Source organism: Macaca thibetana, chromosome 3, assembly GCF_024542745.1.
Source record: "Macaca thibetana thibetana isolate TM-01 chromosome 3, ASM2454274v1, whole genome shotgun sequence".
Classification (NCBI taxonomy): domain Eukaryota; kingdom Metazoa; phylum Chordata; class Mammalia; order Primates; family Cercopithecidae; genus Macaca; species Macaca thibetana.
Window position 1 is genome coordinate 147,908,267 of NC_065580.1, and position 17,674 is coordinate 147,925,940.

The following is a 17,674-nucleotide window of genomic DNA, read 5'->3' on the forward strand; positions in this document are numbered from 1 at the left end:
ATGGCTGTTAAGGCTGGGCACGGTGGCTCATGCCTGCAGTCCTGGCACTTTGGGAGGCTGGGGTGGGAAGATCACTTGAGCCCAGAAGTTCAAGAGCAGCTTGGGCAAGGTAGCAAGGACCTCATCTCTACAAAAAAAGGGCGTGGTGGCACACATCTGTAAACCTAGCTACTCAGGAGGCTGAGGAGGATCACTTGAGCCCAGGAGTTCAAGATCAGTTTGGACAACATAGCGAGACCCTGTGTCTACAAAAAATAAGAAAATTAGCCAGACGTGATGGTGCACACCTGTAGTCCCAGCTACTCAGGAGGCTGAGACAGGAGAATAGCTTGAGCCCAGGAGTTCAAGGCCGCAATGACCTATGATCGTGCCCCTGCACTCCAGCCTGGGCAACAGAGCAAGACCCTGTTTCTAAATAGACAGAAGATAGATAGGTAGATAGGGAGATTAAATCAATAAAATAGAACGCAAACTGGCTGTTGACGTTTACAGTTAGCAGGAGTGGAGCGGGTTGGCATTTATCTCTAGACCATGTTGGGTGACAGTACCCAGCGTCACTGAGAAGAGGCTCCATGTGACTGCCTCTGTGGCTTTCTGGTGGGTTTAGCTCCAGTGCCTTCACCCTCAAGGACATGACTGACCTTGAACCCTCAGGTTTGATGGGCCCCGTCTTGGTAAAAGTGTCAGAGGAGGCTCTGGAAACATCTGGCTAAAACTCCTTTGCTGTTTCTGCTTCTAAGCTGTAGTTGGAGAGACGGTTGCAGTCATTTCATGGTGTCAGGCACCCTGCTTGACCTGTCTTCCTCGTGTGTGGTGTTTGTCGCCACTGCCCAGTCCCTGGTTGCTGGCCGTGCTCAGCTGGGGTGTCTCCCCGGTGTCACCTGTGTGTGGTGTCCCTGTGTTTCCCAGGCTCAGCTGGGCTTGTGTGGGTCTTGGCCGCTGAGTGCCTGCCTGCCTCAGGTCTCTACTGTATTAGACACCTCGTGCCTTCCTTTCTGAAGCTTCACTTTCTTTTATTTTTGTTTTGTTTTGTTTTTGGAGACAGGGTCTTGCTCTGTCATCCAGACTGGAATACAGTGGTGCCACCACAGCTCACAGCAGCTTCAACCTCCTGGGCTCAAGTGATCTTCCCACCTCAGACTCCCAAGTAGCTGGGGTTACAGGTGACGCCCGCCCACCCGGCTAATTTTTTATTTTTAGCCGAGATGAGGTCTCACTGTGTTGCCCATGCTTGTCTCAAACTCCTGGACTCAAGTGACCCTCCTGCCTCACCCTCCCACAGTGCTGGGGTTACAGGCCTGAGCCATCACACCTGGCCCCTCCAATTTTTTATGATGATCAAATTTTTAATTTTAAACATACCATCTTAACAATTGTGAAGTGCACTGTCCTGCCACCATCACCATCATCATCTCCAGAGCTTTCTCATCTTCCCAAACTGAAACTCCGTCCCCGTTCAGCACTCCCTCCCGGTTGGTAGAAGGCAGCACCTTCTCCTCTCTGATTTCCGCTGCCCGAGCTCCCTCATAGAAGTGGAGTCGCACAGTATCGGTCCTTTTGGGACTGACATACTTCACGTCATGCAGTGTCCTCCAGGTTCATGTGTGTCCTGGCAGGTGTCAGAGCTAACTTCCTGTCTGAGGCCGAATAATGTCCCATTGTGTGGATGAGGCAAGCTTTGTTTATCTGTTCATCATTCGTTGGACACTGGCTCGCTTCTGCCTTCCTGCGAAGGTGAATCGAACGCTGCTGTGAACAGGGCATCAGTGAATCTGCTGAGGGCTTGTTTTCCATCTTCTGGGCATGGCCCTTGGCGTCTGCCTCTGCTGGAACACCTCCTCAGGATGCGTTTGTTTATAGGATGTTTAGACAAATGTCAGAACCCGCTGGGCGGTTCACTCACTGAGGGGGGCCCGCGTCCCCTCCATTTCTGCATTCCCAGTTCTCGGTGTGGTTCCTCTGAGCGTCGGTTTTCCTGACCATCTGGGGTGTTTGCAGGGATGTGGAGGGGTTCCTGGAGAAGACACCACCCACGTCCATGCACCTGCCCAGATTCCCGGGCCGTGGTTGGGGCCACTGCCCGTGGGGATGACTCCAGATGGGAGAGGCAGAAAAGGGCCTGCTGGACCGAGGGGAGGCGTCTCTGGGAAGAGAGGGAGGTGTGTGCAGGGAGAACCCATTTCCTTCGATTCTTCGCTGTTTCCCTGATGTGCAGCACCACGTTGTGTAGAGACATTTGGCTCTGTTTTTTTCTTTTTCCACTGAAACACAGCAAATTATACATTTTATAAAAATTGGCATTGTATGACTGGAAAATTTAACTGTAAACTTAAAACTCCTTTACCCTGTTGGCCCCCATCCTCCAGCTGCGTCCACACTTGGAGCACAGTCATGAGAACGACTTGGTTGGGTGTGGAGTCGTGTCACAAAGCCCTGTCTCTTGTGTGATGGCTGCACTTCCAATCAGTGGGAGGGCACCTCGCCCGTTCACAGCCAGGCAAGGCCTGGGCTGGGCGGCCTGGCTGCTTCTGGACTCGCCTCCCGGCATCCGATGCTGTGTGTTTTCCATCTGCCCCAGGAATTTGACACAGGTGTGACTTGCGGTTGTATGGGTGACGCCTCCCTTCCTCTTTCCTCTTAAAGCATCTCATGCTTCTTCATTCGCCGATACTTAAAATCCCCAGTGGATATTTAGTGGAGTTTGCTGTAGCGCTCTTGCCACTGATTTGGACTATTGGAAATATCGCAGGTTTGCTTTTGGCCCCTATGTCCTGGTGGAGGGTAAGGGTTAGGATTTGAGTTTATCTTCCCAGTGAGGTCTGAGTACGTCCGTGCCCTGAGGTGGGTGGTTTGGTGAAGATGGAGCTTTAACCTAGCTCTGCCACTTAGGAATTGGAACACACACGCACACGCACACACATAAGCATGCGCACACACACACACGCACACACACATACACACATACACACACACAGATACACAGACACACATATACACACACACATACACACACATACACGCGCGCGCGCACACACACACACACACCCCGGGATATTTTTCTGGTTTCCTTCTTCCAGAGAGTGTGGGAGTTGTATTCCATGTTCCCTCCTGCAAATTCTCCAACGAGACCAGCTGCGTTCATTGGGTCCTGGGTGGCCGCGCCTCTCTCTCCCCGCCCTGTCTCCTGCCCTCAGGTGAGAGGCTGGCAGGGCTGCTGCAGGGGTAGAGAGTTAACGCAGGGTGGCTAAGCCCTGGTCCCCATGAGGGACAGCGACATGGATGGGAGCAGCTGTCTGAGCTGGAAGCTGTGGACATTGTCCTTGTGTGGGTCCAAGCAAAGTGGGTGGCGTGTGTATTTTGTGAACATGTGGTCCCGCTTCCTGGTGCAGACCAGGTCTCCCCAGAGGGACCCTCCTGAGCTGAGCTGCCTGGGGCGCCTGTCCCTGGATGTGAGCTGCCTTGGTTGTACCTTGGTGGGGGGACCTTTCCTGGATCTCTTGGTTCAGCATGATGACAGGTGTTTCCCTATGGCAGGATGCTGGAGCCACACCAACATCCCTAGAGTCTTCTCCCCAGTGTCTCTGAAAGGAAGCCCGGGTTCCTGGTGGTGCTCCCCTCCACGTGTACTCACCCGCCTGGATGGAGGCAGCCCGGGGAGTGGCTGAGACTCTTGGCAGAGAGCTGGGGACACTCTGTTCTCACTGGCAGCCCTACCCTGAAGAATAACAGACTCCTAAATATCACACAGGCTGCAGATACCGCCCAGCCCCGAGGATGCCCTGACCAGGCTGGGGCGCTCCTGTGCCCATTATCCAGGGGTAATTTTTGCTCACTGATTTATAAGCCACACATCCTTTTCTACCCAACCAAACCTAAGAATATCAAAAGGGAAAGCTTGGCTTGCATGGACGTAATTAATCTAAAAGTGTTTAAACGTTTCTCCGGAATGTTGGAGTGACTGCTTGCACACATCTGTTGTGTTTTGCCTGCGTGCATTCCTCCTCCTGGTCAGGGAGCCCATCTCTTCCGCCCTCTCCCTTAGCCCGGGAGGGCTGAGCCAGGCCCTCCCCACTCAGGCCCAAGGGCAGATGCACCTGAGCCGTTGCCCGCCACGGTTCATACGGGGTGGGGCTGATTTCCCAGCCTGGACCCCTGAGACCCAGTGCCCTTTGCTGCGAGTCCCTGGGAAGGAGTTTTGGCAGGCGGAGGGGATGGAAGTTAACAGTGCTGTGGCCACCTGGAAAAGCTGTCCCGGGACTGAGACCAACTGCCGAGGGAGGAAGGGCCACGAGATGGGGGGCCGGGACGGGGTGAGTACCTGCAGCCGGTTCCACCTGCGCTTCTCAGCTGTGTGCCTCAAGGAATTTGCACTCGCGTCAGCTAATTCGGGTTGGATTTCTAGCGTTTCACATACAGGCTCTAGACTCATGCACAATTGCATTAATACGTTGGTGTTTGATAAACTAGGGCTGAAGGAGTTCCATCAGTGAAGAGAGAAGCCGCGTGGCCTGAGGATGCAGGGCACTGGTCATCTGGACACGAGCCATTTCTTAGCATCATGAGATTTTAGAAGCATGTTCTTTTTCTTTTTCTTTCTTTTTTTTTTTTTTTTGAGAAGGAGTCTCACTCTGTCGCCCAGGCTGGAGTGCAGTGGCGCGATCTCGGCTCACTGCAAACTCCGCCTCCCGGGTTCACGCCATTCTCATGCCTCAGCCTCCCGAGTAGCTAGGACTACAGGCGCCCGCCACCACGCCCAGCTAATTTTTTTGTATTTTAGTAGAGACGGGGTTTCACTGGGTTAGCCAGGATGGTCTCGATCTCCTGACCTCGTGATCCGCCCGCCTCGGCCTCCCAAAGTGCTGGGATTCCAGGCTTGAGCCACCGTGCCCAGCCTAGAAACATGTTCTTACTCTGCCAGGGCCCAGGGATAGGTGAGGCTCTGCTGTTGGGATACCATTTCACCAGCAGAGATTAATTGGAGAATGTGTGATTTTTTTTTCCCTTTGGAAATAATTTCTTCTTTTTTTTTTTTTGACAGGGTTTCTTTCTGTCATCCAGGCTGGAGTGCAGTGGTATGAGCATAGCTCACTGCAGCCTCGACCTCCTGGGCTCAAGTGATCCTCCCACCTCAGCCTCCCAAGTAGCTGGGACTACAGGCAGGCACCACAATGCCCGGCTAATTTTTAAATTTTTGGTAGAGACGGGGTCTTGCTATGTCACCCAGGCTGCCTCAAACTCCTGAGCTCAAGCGCTCCTTCTGCCTCAGCCTCCCAAAGTGCTGGGATTACAGGCGTGAGCCACCGCACCTGGCAGGAGTAATTTCTCAGTGCATCTCTGACGGGGAGGTTAATGAGGAAAGGACACCTGGTTTGAAGGCTTCTCCGTGTCTGTCCGTGGGCGCTGCTGATCTGAGCCAAGGCACCATTCCGCAGGCATGCCTGAAATGACTCCCGTGGCTGTCGTGGTGCCATCTGGAGAGCATTTGCTCACTGTAACGGTCCCGTCACACTTATCTGATGAGGATCTGTTGGTTGACTTTGACAGTGATAAATGAACACAGCCTACCTGGGTGTTTTTGCATTTACAGTTTGGGGGTTTGAAGTGCTGGCTAGAAGCTGACGGAGTATGTGTATGCAAGTGTGCGTGCAAATGTGTCTGTGCTTGCATACAAGAGTGTGTGTTTGGAGAATTGGATTTGAAAATTCTAGCTCAGCTCTTTGGGGTAGTGTTTGATCTGAACTCAGTGAAAGGCAGAGGGCCCCGGACTTTCCTGGGATGATGGGAGCTGGGCACCCCGGATGAGGCTTGGGTGTGAGTAGGAGCGGGATGGGCCACTGAAGAGAAGACAGAGTGGGTCTGTAGGGCCAGCCCGAGGTACACACAGTGGAGGGTCTGCAAGCTGATTTGGGAGGTGGCGTTTTATACCTGTAGTCACCTTCTATTTTAGATAGGATTTCACCTTCACACTTAAGAGAAACTGCCAAGAAGAACGCCGCCTCTCAGGTTTATCTGGTAGAATAAGCTGTTTGAACAAAGGTCTGGAGGTTGCACAATCCTGTGTCATTCTGGATTTGTCTTGGGGTTGGGAGCCAACGATACTTCTTATGCTGTCATTTCTCCGGCCGTGTGAAGTTGCCACCTCGTGAATGGTAATAAGTTAGTGTGTCTAAATGCACTTCGAAATCCCAGAATAAAAAAGGCCAGGCCCTGTCTTTTCCTTCTCTAAGCACCATCCTTGCTTAGCAGAGACACGGCTGCGCCTCTCGGGCTCTGGGGCAATATTCTGCTTATAATGTTTCAAGAGGTTCAGAGCGTGCTGGCCTCATGCTCCGTGAGAGCCTTGCCCTGGGTCAGCAGGGGCGGCTGGGCTTGACTCGAGAATTCCCACGGGGCCCGAGGGAAGACCAGAGCGAGAGGGAGGAGTGTGTGGAGCCCTATGTGGCCTGTGATGTCAGGGTGGCATCCAGGCCCGCCTGGATGGGGGAGGGAGACAGCAGAGCTGCTACCTGCTCACCCCAGACCCAGGGGCCCAGGGAGGAGCGGCCTTCCAGCCTGTCTCCTGCCCCTGGGCTGGAGTTCATCTTGTAGGCAAATTTGGAATAGGAACCTTGCAAATGCTTTCTTCACTCGTTTAAATAATAATGATAAGAATATGGCTGTGGGAGGTGGCTTATGCCTATAATCCCACCATTCTAGGGGCCCAAGGCAGGAGTATTGCTTGAGCCCAGAAGTTCAAGACCAGCCTGGGCAACATAGTGGGACCTGGTCTCTACAAAAGCTAAAAGAAAAAGCTGTGCATGGCGGTAGGCACCTGTAGTCCCAGCTACTTGGGAGGCCGAGGTGGGAGGATTGCTTGAGCCTGGGAGGTCAAGGCTGCTGTGAGGCATGATTGCACCACTGTATTCCAGCCTGGGTGATAGAGCAAGATCCTGTCTTTAAAAAAAAAAAAAAAGGTGTTGTATTTTATCATTAGAAGGCCATCCTGTTTAGGAGAGTGGGTTTCTCATAAGAAAAAAAAAAGGTTAACCTTCTAAGTCTGTTTTCTTGGGTGAATTGCGGTGGTGGTAATGGTTTTAATTGATGTTAATTTCAATTCTTTTAAAAGTTGTGGTTAAAATATATGCAACATAAAATGTACCCTCTTCACCATTTTTAAGTGAACAGTTCAGTGACATTAAGCACATTCAGGTTGCCTGCCACCATTACCACCATCCATTTCCAGAATTCTATCCTCTTAGCAAAACTGAAACTCTGTCCCCGTTAAAACACTAGCTCCCCATTCCCCACTACCCCACCCACTACCCCTGGCACCAACCATTCTACTTCCTGTCTCTGGATTTGACTAGGGACCTCCCGTGAGTGGATCTGTACAATATTTGTCCTTTTGTGTCTGGCTTCTTCCATGCAGCGTAATGTCTTCAAGGTTCACTCACGTTGTAGTCAGAGTCACCTTCCTTTTTAAGGTTGAACGATACCCCATTGGATGGACAGACCACATTTCATCCATTCACCCACACACAGACACCTGGGTGGCTTCCATCTCTCGGCTCTTGTGAATAGCGCTGCTGTGAATGCCGGCGTGCCGATACCTGTTCGAGTCCCTGCTTTTTTTTTTTTGAGACGGAGTCTCGCTCTGTCGCCCGGGCTGGAGTGCAGTGATGCGACCTCAACTCACTGCAAGCTCCGCCTCCCGGGTTCAGGCCATTCTCCTGCCTCAGCCTCCCCAGTAGGTGGGACTACAGGTGCCCGCCACCTCGCCCGGCTAATTTTTTTGTATTTTTGGTAGAGACAGGGTTTCACCGTGTTAGCCAGGATGGTCTCGATCTCCTGACCTCGTGATCCACCCGCCTCGGCCTCCCAAAGTGTTGGGATTACAGGCGTGAGCCGCCACCCCCAGCCGAGTCCCTGCTTTTAATTCTCTGGGGCAGGGTCCTCAACCCCCGGGTGATGGACCGATACCGGCCTGTGGCCCCTTAGGAATGGGGCTGCTCGGCAGGAGGCAAGCAGCAGGCGAGCGGCAGGCGAGCGAGCGTTCCTGCCTGAGCCCCGCCTCCCGTCAGATCAGCGGTGGCATTAGATTCTCATAGGAGCAGGAACCCTACTGTGAACACTGCACACCAGGGTTCTCCATATGACAGTCTAATGCCTGATGATCTGAAGTGGAACAGTTTGTTTTTCTTTCTTTCCAGACAGTCTCGCTCTTTCACCCAAGCTGGAGTGCAGTGGCACGATCTTGGCTCACTGCAACCCCTGATTCCTGGGTTCAAATGATTCTCCTGCCTCAGCCTCCCAAGTAGCTGGGATTACAGGCGCCCGCCACCATGCCCAGCTAATTTTTTTTGTTTATTTGTTTATTATTATTATTTTTTTTGAGGTGGAGTCTCGCTGTCACCCAGGCTGGAGTGCAGTGGTGCAATCTCGGCTCACTGCAACCTCCACCTCCTGGGTTTAAGCCATTCTTGTGCCTCAGCCTCCCAAGTAGCTGGAATTATAGGCGTGCACCACCGCGCCCAGCTAATTTGTGTGTGTGTGTGTGTGTGTGTGTGTGTGTGTGTATATATATATATATTTTTTTTTTTTTTTTTTTTTGAGATGGAGTCTCGCTTTGTCGCCCAGGCTGGAGTGCAGTGGCACCATCTCGGCTCACTGCAAGCTCCGCCTCCTGGGTTCACGCCATTCTCCTGCCTCAGCCTCCGAGTAGCTGGGACTACAGGCACGCACCACCATGCCCGGCTAATTTTTTTTTGTATATTTAGTAGAGACAGGGTTTCACCGTGTTAGCCAGGATGGTCTCGATCTCCTGACCTCATGATCCGCCCGCCTCGGCCTCCCAAAGTGCTGGGATTACAGGTGTGAGCCACTGCGCCCGGCAATTTTTGTATTTTTAGTAGAGGCGCAGTTTCACCATGTTGGCCAGGCTGGTCTCACTCCTGACCTCAGGTGATCCACCCGCCTCGGCCTCCCAAAGTGCTGGGATCACAGGTGAAACCAGTCCCTGGTGCCAAAAAGGTTGGGGACTGTGGCTCTGGAGTATATGCCTAGGAGTAGGAGTGTAGGGTCATGTGGTAATTTATCTTTAAATTTTGGAGGAATTGAATTTCAATTCTTATTATTACCAAAAATACTTAAAATTCTTACAAATGGCGTGGGCAGGTAGCACACAGTCGGGACTCTGCAGCTGAGTTTGCCTCCTTGAATCCACACACAAGCACAGGAATGAAGACAGAGCTGCTTCCCTCCCGCTGGGTCTCTAGCGGACAGGCAGGTATGCTGAGGGAGACACCATTCTCAAACTCCAGGCCAGGGTGGTTTCTGGAGGGTCCACCGGTGGGCTCATCGCTTCTCCCTCAAGTCATAGATGGTGCCTTTTAAAGAAAATGACACCGGCCAGGCACGGTGGCTCATGGCTGTAATCTCAGCACTTTGGGAGGCCGAGGCAGGCAGATCACCTGAGGTCGTGAGTTTGGCACTAGCCTGGCCAACATGGTGAAACTCCATGTCTATTAAAAATACAAAAGTTAGCTGGGCATGGTGGTGGGCACCTGTAATCCCAGCTACTCGGGAGGCTGAGGCACGAGAATCACTTGAGCCTGGGAGGCAGAGGTTGCAGGTTGCAAGATGGCGCCATTGCACTCCAACCTGGGCAACAGAGCGAGACTCTGTCTCAAAAACAAAAAACAAAGTGCCAACCTCTGAGCTGTCCCCTCCTGGCCTGCCTTGTTCCTGGGCTCACTGGGGTCCTTCACTCTGTGGCATTGGCCTCAGCCAGCACCAAGTCTGAAAGAGCCCATTCAGAGGCCAGAAAGAAACTGTTAGGCTCGGAAACTGTGGGCCAGGCCAAGACGGAGAGATTCTGAGGCATGGTTCTGGAATGGGTTTTTCCGCCTACAGGCACTCAAGGACGACGGCATTGGGAGATGGCTGGGTGGAGAGTCTGCGGGAGGCTGCAAAGCGAAAATCCCCCACTCCCCGCAGGCTCCTTCACAGTTGGTGTGTCCTCATAGAGCAAGCAAGTTCTGCGAACCTGATTCAATCATCTGAGGTTCTTTCCAGAAAAATTATAGTGGGAACTCTGGCTTTGATGAAGCTGCTTTTATTTCAAAGCAGTTTGCAGAAAAAAAAAAAAAAAAAACGGGGACTCAAAAAACAATCTGGATGAAACGGTTTTTGCCGTTCCGACTGGTTCTCTTCCAGCGTGTCTTCCCTTCCAGTAGGTTTCCAGGAAATTTTGGTTTCAAAATGTTGGGACACAGATTTGCAAAGTGGATTTCGACGTGTCGGGTTTCAAAAGGGGCGGGCTCTGAAAGTGGTCTGGGCTTCTAAAAGGTTTGATTGAAAACTGGTTTGGTTCTCAGACATTCCAGAAGCTTCTCCCGGAGTCCAGAGCCCCCCAATGGTGCTTTAGGAAGGGGACCAGGCAGGGCGTCCTGGTGAGTGGACGCAGGGTGGGCAGGGCCACCCTTGCCCTGGGAGGTTGAGGCCTGGCTCTGGGTGGGTATTTTGTGTCTTCAGAAATCAGCTCCTGTGGGATATTTCTCCTCCAGCCAACCCTGACCCCCAGGACATTTGAGAAAAGGGTGCTTGTCTCTTGGTGAGAGGGCCACGGTTCCTTCAGTTTCCCCGTTCCTACGAGCCCCTTTCTTTTTCCTTTTCGAGGCGGAATCCCACTGTGTCGCCCAGGCTCACTGCAACCTACGCCTCCCGGGTTCAAGTGATTCTCCTGCTTCAGCCTCCCGAATATCTGGGGTTACAGGTGTGCGCCATCATATCTGGCTAATTTTTTGTATTTTTAGTAGAGACAGGGTTTTCCCATGTTGGCCAGGCTGGTCTCAAACTCCTGACCTCGTGATCTGGCTGCCTCGGCCTCCCGAAGTGCTAGGATTATAAGCGTGAGCCACCATGCCAGGCCCCTATGGGCCCCTTTCATCCCTGCCTCAGCCTGCACGCCAGGCTCCCTGAGTACCCGTCCACGGGTGTCACCCTTTAAGGAGAAAGTGGCCTGAGGCTGGAAACAGGACTTTGTGGGGAAGGACAGCGCATGTGAGAAAAGACGTGTTGATGGGCACGCCAGGGTTTAATGGATGGCTCTTTGAAGTCATGGGCTGAGCCAGAAGGAATTGTCATGATGATCTGTCTCATTTCCAGATGGGGAAAGGGAGACCAGGCTGCGGTGACCCGGAGAGGGCCCACAGTCAGTAGGAACCCAGCCCTGGCTTTGCCCAGGGCACTTCGTGGGAGCATTGCTGGCTGTTTTAGCATCTATCCCTGGCCTTGCCTCTGTCCGTCTCTGCACAGCCTGGGTGGGTCCAAGCCAGCCCCAGGTCTCCAGGGTCCCAGCCCAGCCTCTAGAAGAGCCAGCAGCAGGGCTGGAAAGGAGAGCACAGGCTGGGCCTCGGGGCTGCCTTAGACCTCAGGCCGTGGACAGGGAAAAGCGGAGAGTTGGAAAAAAGGACAAACAGCTGAGCGCCAGCCGCAGTCTGGGGGACGGGAGCCTCGTGCGACTCTCAGAGCGCTGGCCAGATTGGCAGAGGGGAGGAGAGAGGAAAAACCCAGGCTCTGAGGAGAAACCTCTCCAGCCCAGGGCGTGGCCTGGCATTAACCCGCTGCAGCCCCAGGAAGTGGTTTCACCCCGGGCAGCCAACAGGGCGGTGCCTGAACTGTGTCTGTGAATGACGGAGCCACTGCCTGTCCCTCAGGGCTCAGAGCTGGGGTGTGCCCATGTCAGGCTTCCTGTTCCTTACCTGCCATGAGAATGAGATGTCCAGGGACCTCCCTGCTCCAGCTGGGGCCTGTGGGGCTTTGTCTGATGTCCCGAGCACCTTGGAGATACCATTTCTAACATTTTAACCCAGGAATCCCCCCACCAAGGGACAGAGCCCAAGGACATGATGGAACAGAAAAAGTTCTGGTACAAGATCGACCCCGTGGGGTGGTGAGTGCTACAGCACCGGGCCTCACAGCCTGACTTCGCTGTGGGAAACTGGAGTGGTCCCAGTACCCACCGCCAATGCTCTGGCTCCAGCATCCCCGCCTGGTGGATCTGTCCCACGCAGCCTAGCCTGAAACATTGCCCAGCCGCTGGGTCCAGTAAGACAGAGCCTCGAGTCATTCTGCCGAGAGGATCCAGAAACACAGACATTTTTTGGGGTCCTGGAGGCTTCTGGCCCACGGGGAGCCCCTGGGTCACAGCAATCCAGCCCAGACATGCTGTGGGGTGCAGGTCCCGGCTGCAGGGCAGAGGAGAGTGGCCCCCAGGGGCCAGCAGCGTGAGAGGCACACTGAGGCACACTGGCGGGCCTGGGCTGCAGAGAGCCTGTGGGTCATGGGGTAGCTGATGGAGGCAGGAAGACCCCATACAGCAGCGACCACTGAGGCTGGGCTGCGTTTTCCCAGGGAATTGAGTGTGGGCTGCCACCATCCCGGCCACTGGCTTCCTCCAAAGCCTCCTCCTCTTACATCACCAAACCTCCTGTTCGGTGACCCCCTCAGTGACCCTCTGTCTTGCCTTCCTGGTCCTCTGCATGGAGGATTTAGGGTCAGCGTGGGGGTCAGAGGTCATTTTCCATACCCCCTTGAAGGTAGCTTCTTGCTATGGTCCCCATACTCTGACACCCTCTTGTGAAATGAACACGTAGTCTCGCTCTGTCACCCAGGCTGGAGTGCAGTGGCAGGATCTCGGCTCACTGCAACCTCCACCTCCCAGGTTCAAGTGATTCTCATGCCTCGGCCTCCCGAGTAGCTGGGATTGTAGGCGCCCACCACTACGCCCAGCTAATTTTTGTGTTTTTAGTAGAGATGAGATTTCACCATGTTGGCCAGGCTGGTCTCGAACTTCTGACCTCAAGTGATCTGCCCGCCTCAGCCTCCCAAAGTGGTGGGATTACAGGTGTGAGCCACCGCACCCGGCCACAAACACATTTTTTTTTTTTAAACAAGTGAAAACAAGTTTATTAAGAAAGTTAAGAAACAAAGAATGGCTACTCCATAGGCAGAGCAGCCTGAATAAACACTTTTTTTTTTTTTAAGCAGAGCCTCGCTCTGTCGCCCAGGCTGGAGTGTAGTGGTGCAATCTCAGTTCTCAGCTCCCTGCACCCTCCACCTCCTGGGTTCAAGCACTTCTCCCCCGAGGAGCTGGGACTATAGGCATACACCACTATGCCCGGCTAATTTTTGTCTTTTTAGTAGAGACGGGATTTCGCCATGTTGGTCAGGCTGGTCTCGAGCTCCTGGCCTCAAGGGATCTGCCCTCCTCGGCCTTCCAAAGTGCTAGGATTACAGGCATGAGCCACCGCACCTGGCCACAAACATATTTTAAATTTGAACAATAGGCCGGGCGCGGTGGCTCAAACCTGTAATCCCAGCACTTTGGGTGGCCGAGATGGGCAGATCACGAGGTCAGGAGATCGAGACCATCCTGGCTAACACGGTGAAACCCCATCTCTACTAAAAAAAATACAAAAAACTAGCCGGGCGTGGTGGTGGGAGCCTGCAGTCCCAGCTACTCAGGAGGCTGAGGCAGGAGAATGGCGTAAATCTGGGAGGCGGAGCTTGCAGTGAGCTGAGATCTGGCCACTGCACTCCAGCCTGGGCGACAGAGCTAGACTCTGTCTCAAAAAAAAAAAAAAAAAAATTTTTGAACAATAAAGGAACTGGACCAGGAAGTGTGGAGCTGGGGAGACCCTGGTCTCGCCAGGTGCCTTCCTGGTAGGTTAGCTCTGCCTCCCCCTGCACACCTTGAATGGCGGGGGGCCCTCTCTCTCACAGCCCCTGCCAGGCTGGATAACCAACTTCACTCTTACACCCGGCTGAATCTGCCCCCTGTTAATGGCACCCACCAGTCCTCGTCCAAACCTCGAAGCTCAGGACCTCACAGAGCACCACGTCCTCTTCTATGTCAGGTGCACCCGGATCTCAGCAAACGGCAATGTCTTCTCTATCCAGGATTGAACAAAACGCATTCCTCCTATGAAAGCCGATAAGACTGGGGGCAGAACAGCCCGCCTTCTGCCCCAGCGGCTTTAGGGGACACCGGCCACCCACCCTCAGCTTCTTCCTCCACTTCTTGGAGAACGTTTGGGATGTGGGTGGAGACTGTCAGAGAAAAGCTGGTGTAACCTTCTGCAGGAGTTTCGAGCAATTCTGAATCTCAGCTGGTGAGGAGGCTGAAACCCGCTCTGCTGGTCCTCCCCTCCCCTCCCCTCCTCTCCCCTCCCCTCCCCTCCCCTCCACTCCCCACTTCTTCACTCTCGTTGCCCAGGCTGGAGTGAAATAGTGTGATCATACCTCACTGCAGCCTTGAACTCCTAGGCTAATTTTTGTTTATTTTTATGTATTTATTTTTTTTGAGATGGAGTCTCACTCTGTCACCCGGGCTGGAGTGAAGTGGCATGATTTCGGCTCATTGCAGCCTCTGCCTCCTGGTTCAAGTGATTCTCCTGCCTCAGCCTCCCAAGTAGTTGTGTTTACAGGAGTCCGCCACCACACCCGGCTACATTTTTGTATTTTTAGTAGAGATGGAGTTTCATCATGTTGGTCAGGTTGGTCTCGAACTCCTGACCTCAGGTGATCCACGCTTCTCGGCCTCTGAAAGTTCTGGGACTACAGGCGTGAGCCACCGCGACCAGCCTTCTTTTAAAATAAATATACATTTTTTGAGACAGGGCCTTGCTCTGTTGCCCAGGCTGGGGTGCAGTGGCACGATCATGGCTCACTTGAGTCTCCACCTCCCAGGCTCAAGCCATCCTCCTACCTCAACCTCTTGAGTAGCCGAGACCACAGGTGCCCGCCACCATGCCTGGCTGAACTTATTTTTTGTGGAGACAGGGTCTTGCTATGTTGCCCAGGCTTGTCTCAAACTCCTGGGCTCAAGCAATCCTCTTGCCTTGACCTCCCAAAGTGCCCGGATTACAGGTGTGAGCTGCCGTGACTGGCCTGGTCGCATCTTTAATGAAATCGGGCTCTGTGTTGTCCAGACACCTCACATATTAAAAAAGAACTGGGGCCAGCAGCAGTCACACGTCCCAGCCCTTCCCTGAGCTTGGGCCTGGCGGGAGTGTGGAGACAGCAACACAGGGTCCCTGCGTGTGCAGACTGGCTGCAAGGCTCAGGGGTGTGCGTGTGTGCACCTGTGTGTGGGCACCTGTGTGTGTGCATGTGTGTGCACAGGTGCACGGGCATCTGTGTGCCATTTTCTTACAGGAAGGTGTGGGCAGATGACCAGCTGGAAGTTCAGGTTCACGTGTCCTCAGACAGTGGCTGGTGCCTCACGCTGGCTTCTGGCTGTGACCAGGGTAACACAGAGAGCAAAGAGGTCCTATCCTCAGGTGGGTGGAGCGGGGCTTGGGCACAGCGTGCAGAGATGAGCGTGGACTCGGAAGACCCTGTCCCGCTTGTTTCAGTGTGCAGGGGAGGTCTCGAGTTCATTGCCCTACAGAAACCCGGCTGGGTGTGGTGGCTTACACTTGTCATCACAGCACTTTGGGAGGTGGAGGCGGGTGGATCACCTGAGGTCAGGAGTTCGAGACCAGCCTGGCCAACATAGTGAAACCCCATCTCTACTAAAAATACAAAACTTAGCTGACTGTGGTGGTGTACGCCTGTAATCCCAGCTACCCAGGAGGCTGAGGCAGGAAAATGGCTTGAACCCGGGAGTTGGAGGTTGCAGTGAGCTGAGATTGCGCCATTGCACTCCAGCCTGGGCAACAGAGTGAGACACTGTCTGAAAAAAAGAAAAAAAAAAAAGAAAAAGTAAGCCTGAAGAGTTCCCTCCCTGGGCCAAGGTGCCAGCTCTCCACACCTTCCCACGAGGGTGCCTGCTGGGACAGTGGGAGGGGCCCCTGCAGGGGTGGAGATGCTTCTGAGCGTTCCAGGCAGGCAGGCACAGGCAGGAGCCCCTGGAGCTGTAGCCTCCTCACCCACGGCTTCTGGCCCTTTGCTGTGTGGGGTCTCAGACACCTGACCCCCTCGAATGTCCAAGACAGTGTAGCTTCTTCATCTCTGACATGACCCGAATTTCCTCAGGGCCCCCCACTCCCTGGGGAACAGGAAGAAAACATACATTTCACCCTCACTGATATACGCAGCACACAGGCACCCACGTACACACTTGCACACGTCCAGTGTCTCAACTTGTGGCCACTCCTGCCCCGTTGCCCGTCTTTGTAGCAGGACACAGGTGCATGCCTGGGGCCCAGGGCTCTCATCCAAGCTGTCATGTCCCCCCACATCCCACGCTGTCCTAGGCATCCAGCATTTTCGGCCCAGAATCATGGGAAACTCCCCTCAGGCCCACACGGTGCTGAGCCCAGAGGCTGAGCCCAATGCTGCAGGGCTTGGGGGAGGCGGGCTGCTCTCAGCTTCCCCCAGTCTAGCCTGGCATCTCCTGGACCCCCACAGGGGTGGCAGCTCGACCCCTTGTGGGTTTTTTCTTTAGAGGGACAGACTCTCGCTCTGTCACCCAGGCTGAAGTGCAGTGGCGCGATCTCGGTTCACTGTACCCTCGGCCTCCCGGGTTCAAGTGATTCTCCTGCCTCAGCCTCGTGAGTAGCTAAGATTACAGGCGCCCGCCACCATGTCCGGCTAAGATGTATTTTTAGTAGAGATGGGGTTTCGCCATGTTGGCCAGGCTGGTATTGATCACCTCAGGTGATCCACCCGCCTCAGGCTCCCAGAGCAGTGGGATTAAAGGCGTGAGCCACCATGCCTGGCCCTGTTCCAGGATGTTGGCTCTCTGTCCTGGGCAGGGCGCTTCCAGGCCCCTTTGATTCTGGCCACAATGCTGAGCCTGTCCCGCAGCCTGGGAGTGGCCCCCAGACCTTCCACTGCCCCAGGAAGGGCTGATTCTACTGTTCCCCCCAACCAGTGAGACCTGTGCCTGCCCGAGGAAGGTGTGAGCCGGGCCACTTAAAGGAGCTCCCTCTGGGGTGGATCCACCTCTGAGTCTTGGGCCTGCAGCCCAGCGCAGGACTCCTGGAGGGGCTGTGTGGGGCTGGGCAGGCCGGGCCCAGGGCATCTTCCACCAGGGGGCAGCCACGGCTCAGGAATGTGGCCTGCGGCGCACCCTCGACTAAACGTGGCTGCACTCTGGGCACGGGGTGGCCGGCCAAAGTGCATGTGCACCTGGTAATTCAGTGTCCCCCGAGAGCCCTGGGGGTCCGAGAGCCCTGAAGCCACACGCGTGAGCATCCCTCCAGCCCTGAGGCCACCCTCCTGGGCCTCTGAGACACGGTCCCTGTGTGGGTGGCTGTGCAGTCCTGGTTCTGGACAGGCCGTGGGGGCACAGGAAGTGGCTGCTCAGCCCCCTGGGCGGCTGGACCAGGAGGGCACGGGGGTGATCTGGGGGCCCTGTGGCAGGGCTGGGCCCAGTCACCGAGGCTCTGACGCCTTCATGATTCCTGTCTGCTGGGCTCCACAGTGCCCTCAGCACCATGCTGGCCACGCTGGCCGGAGCTGTCCTCCTCCCGCCAAATACTGTCCGTGAGGGCAACCTGTTTCCAGTTTGAACCGAGTTCACACTGACTCCACCACTGGCTTGCTGTTGGGGTCACCGCTCTGGGCCCCTCTGGGGGATTCGAGGAGCTGAGTGGCTCCGACTACCCCAGGCCTGAAGCCCCAAGACACACTGCCGGGAGCACGCTGGCTGAGGCCACTCTTTGAGCCCTTCCACCGCAGGTGG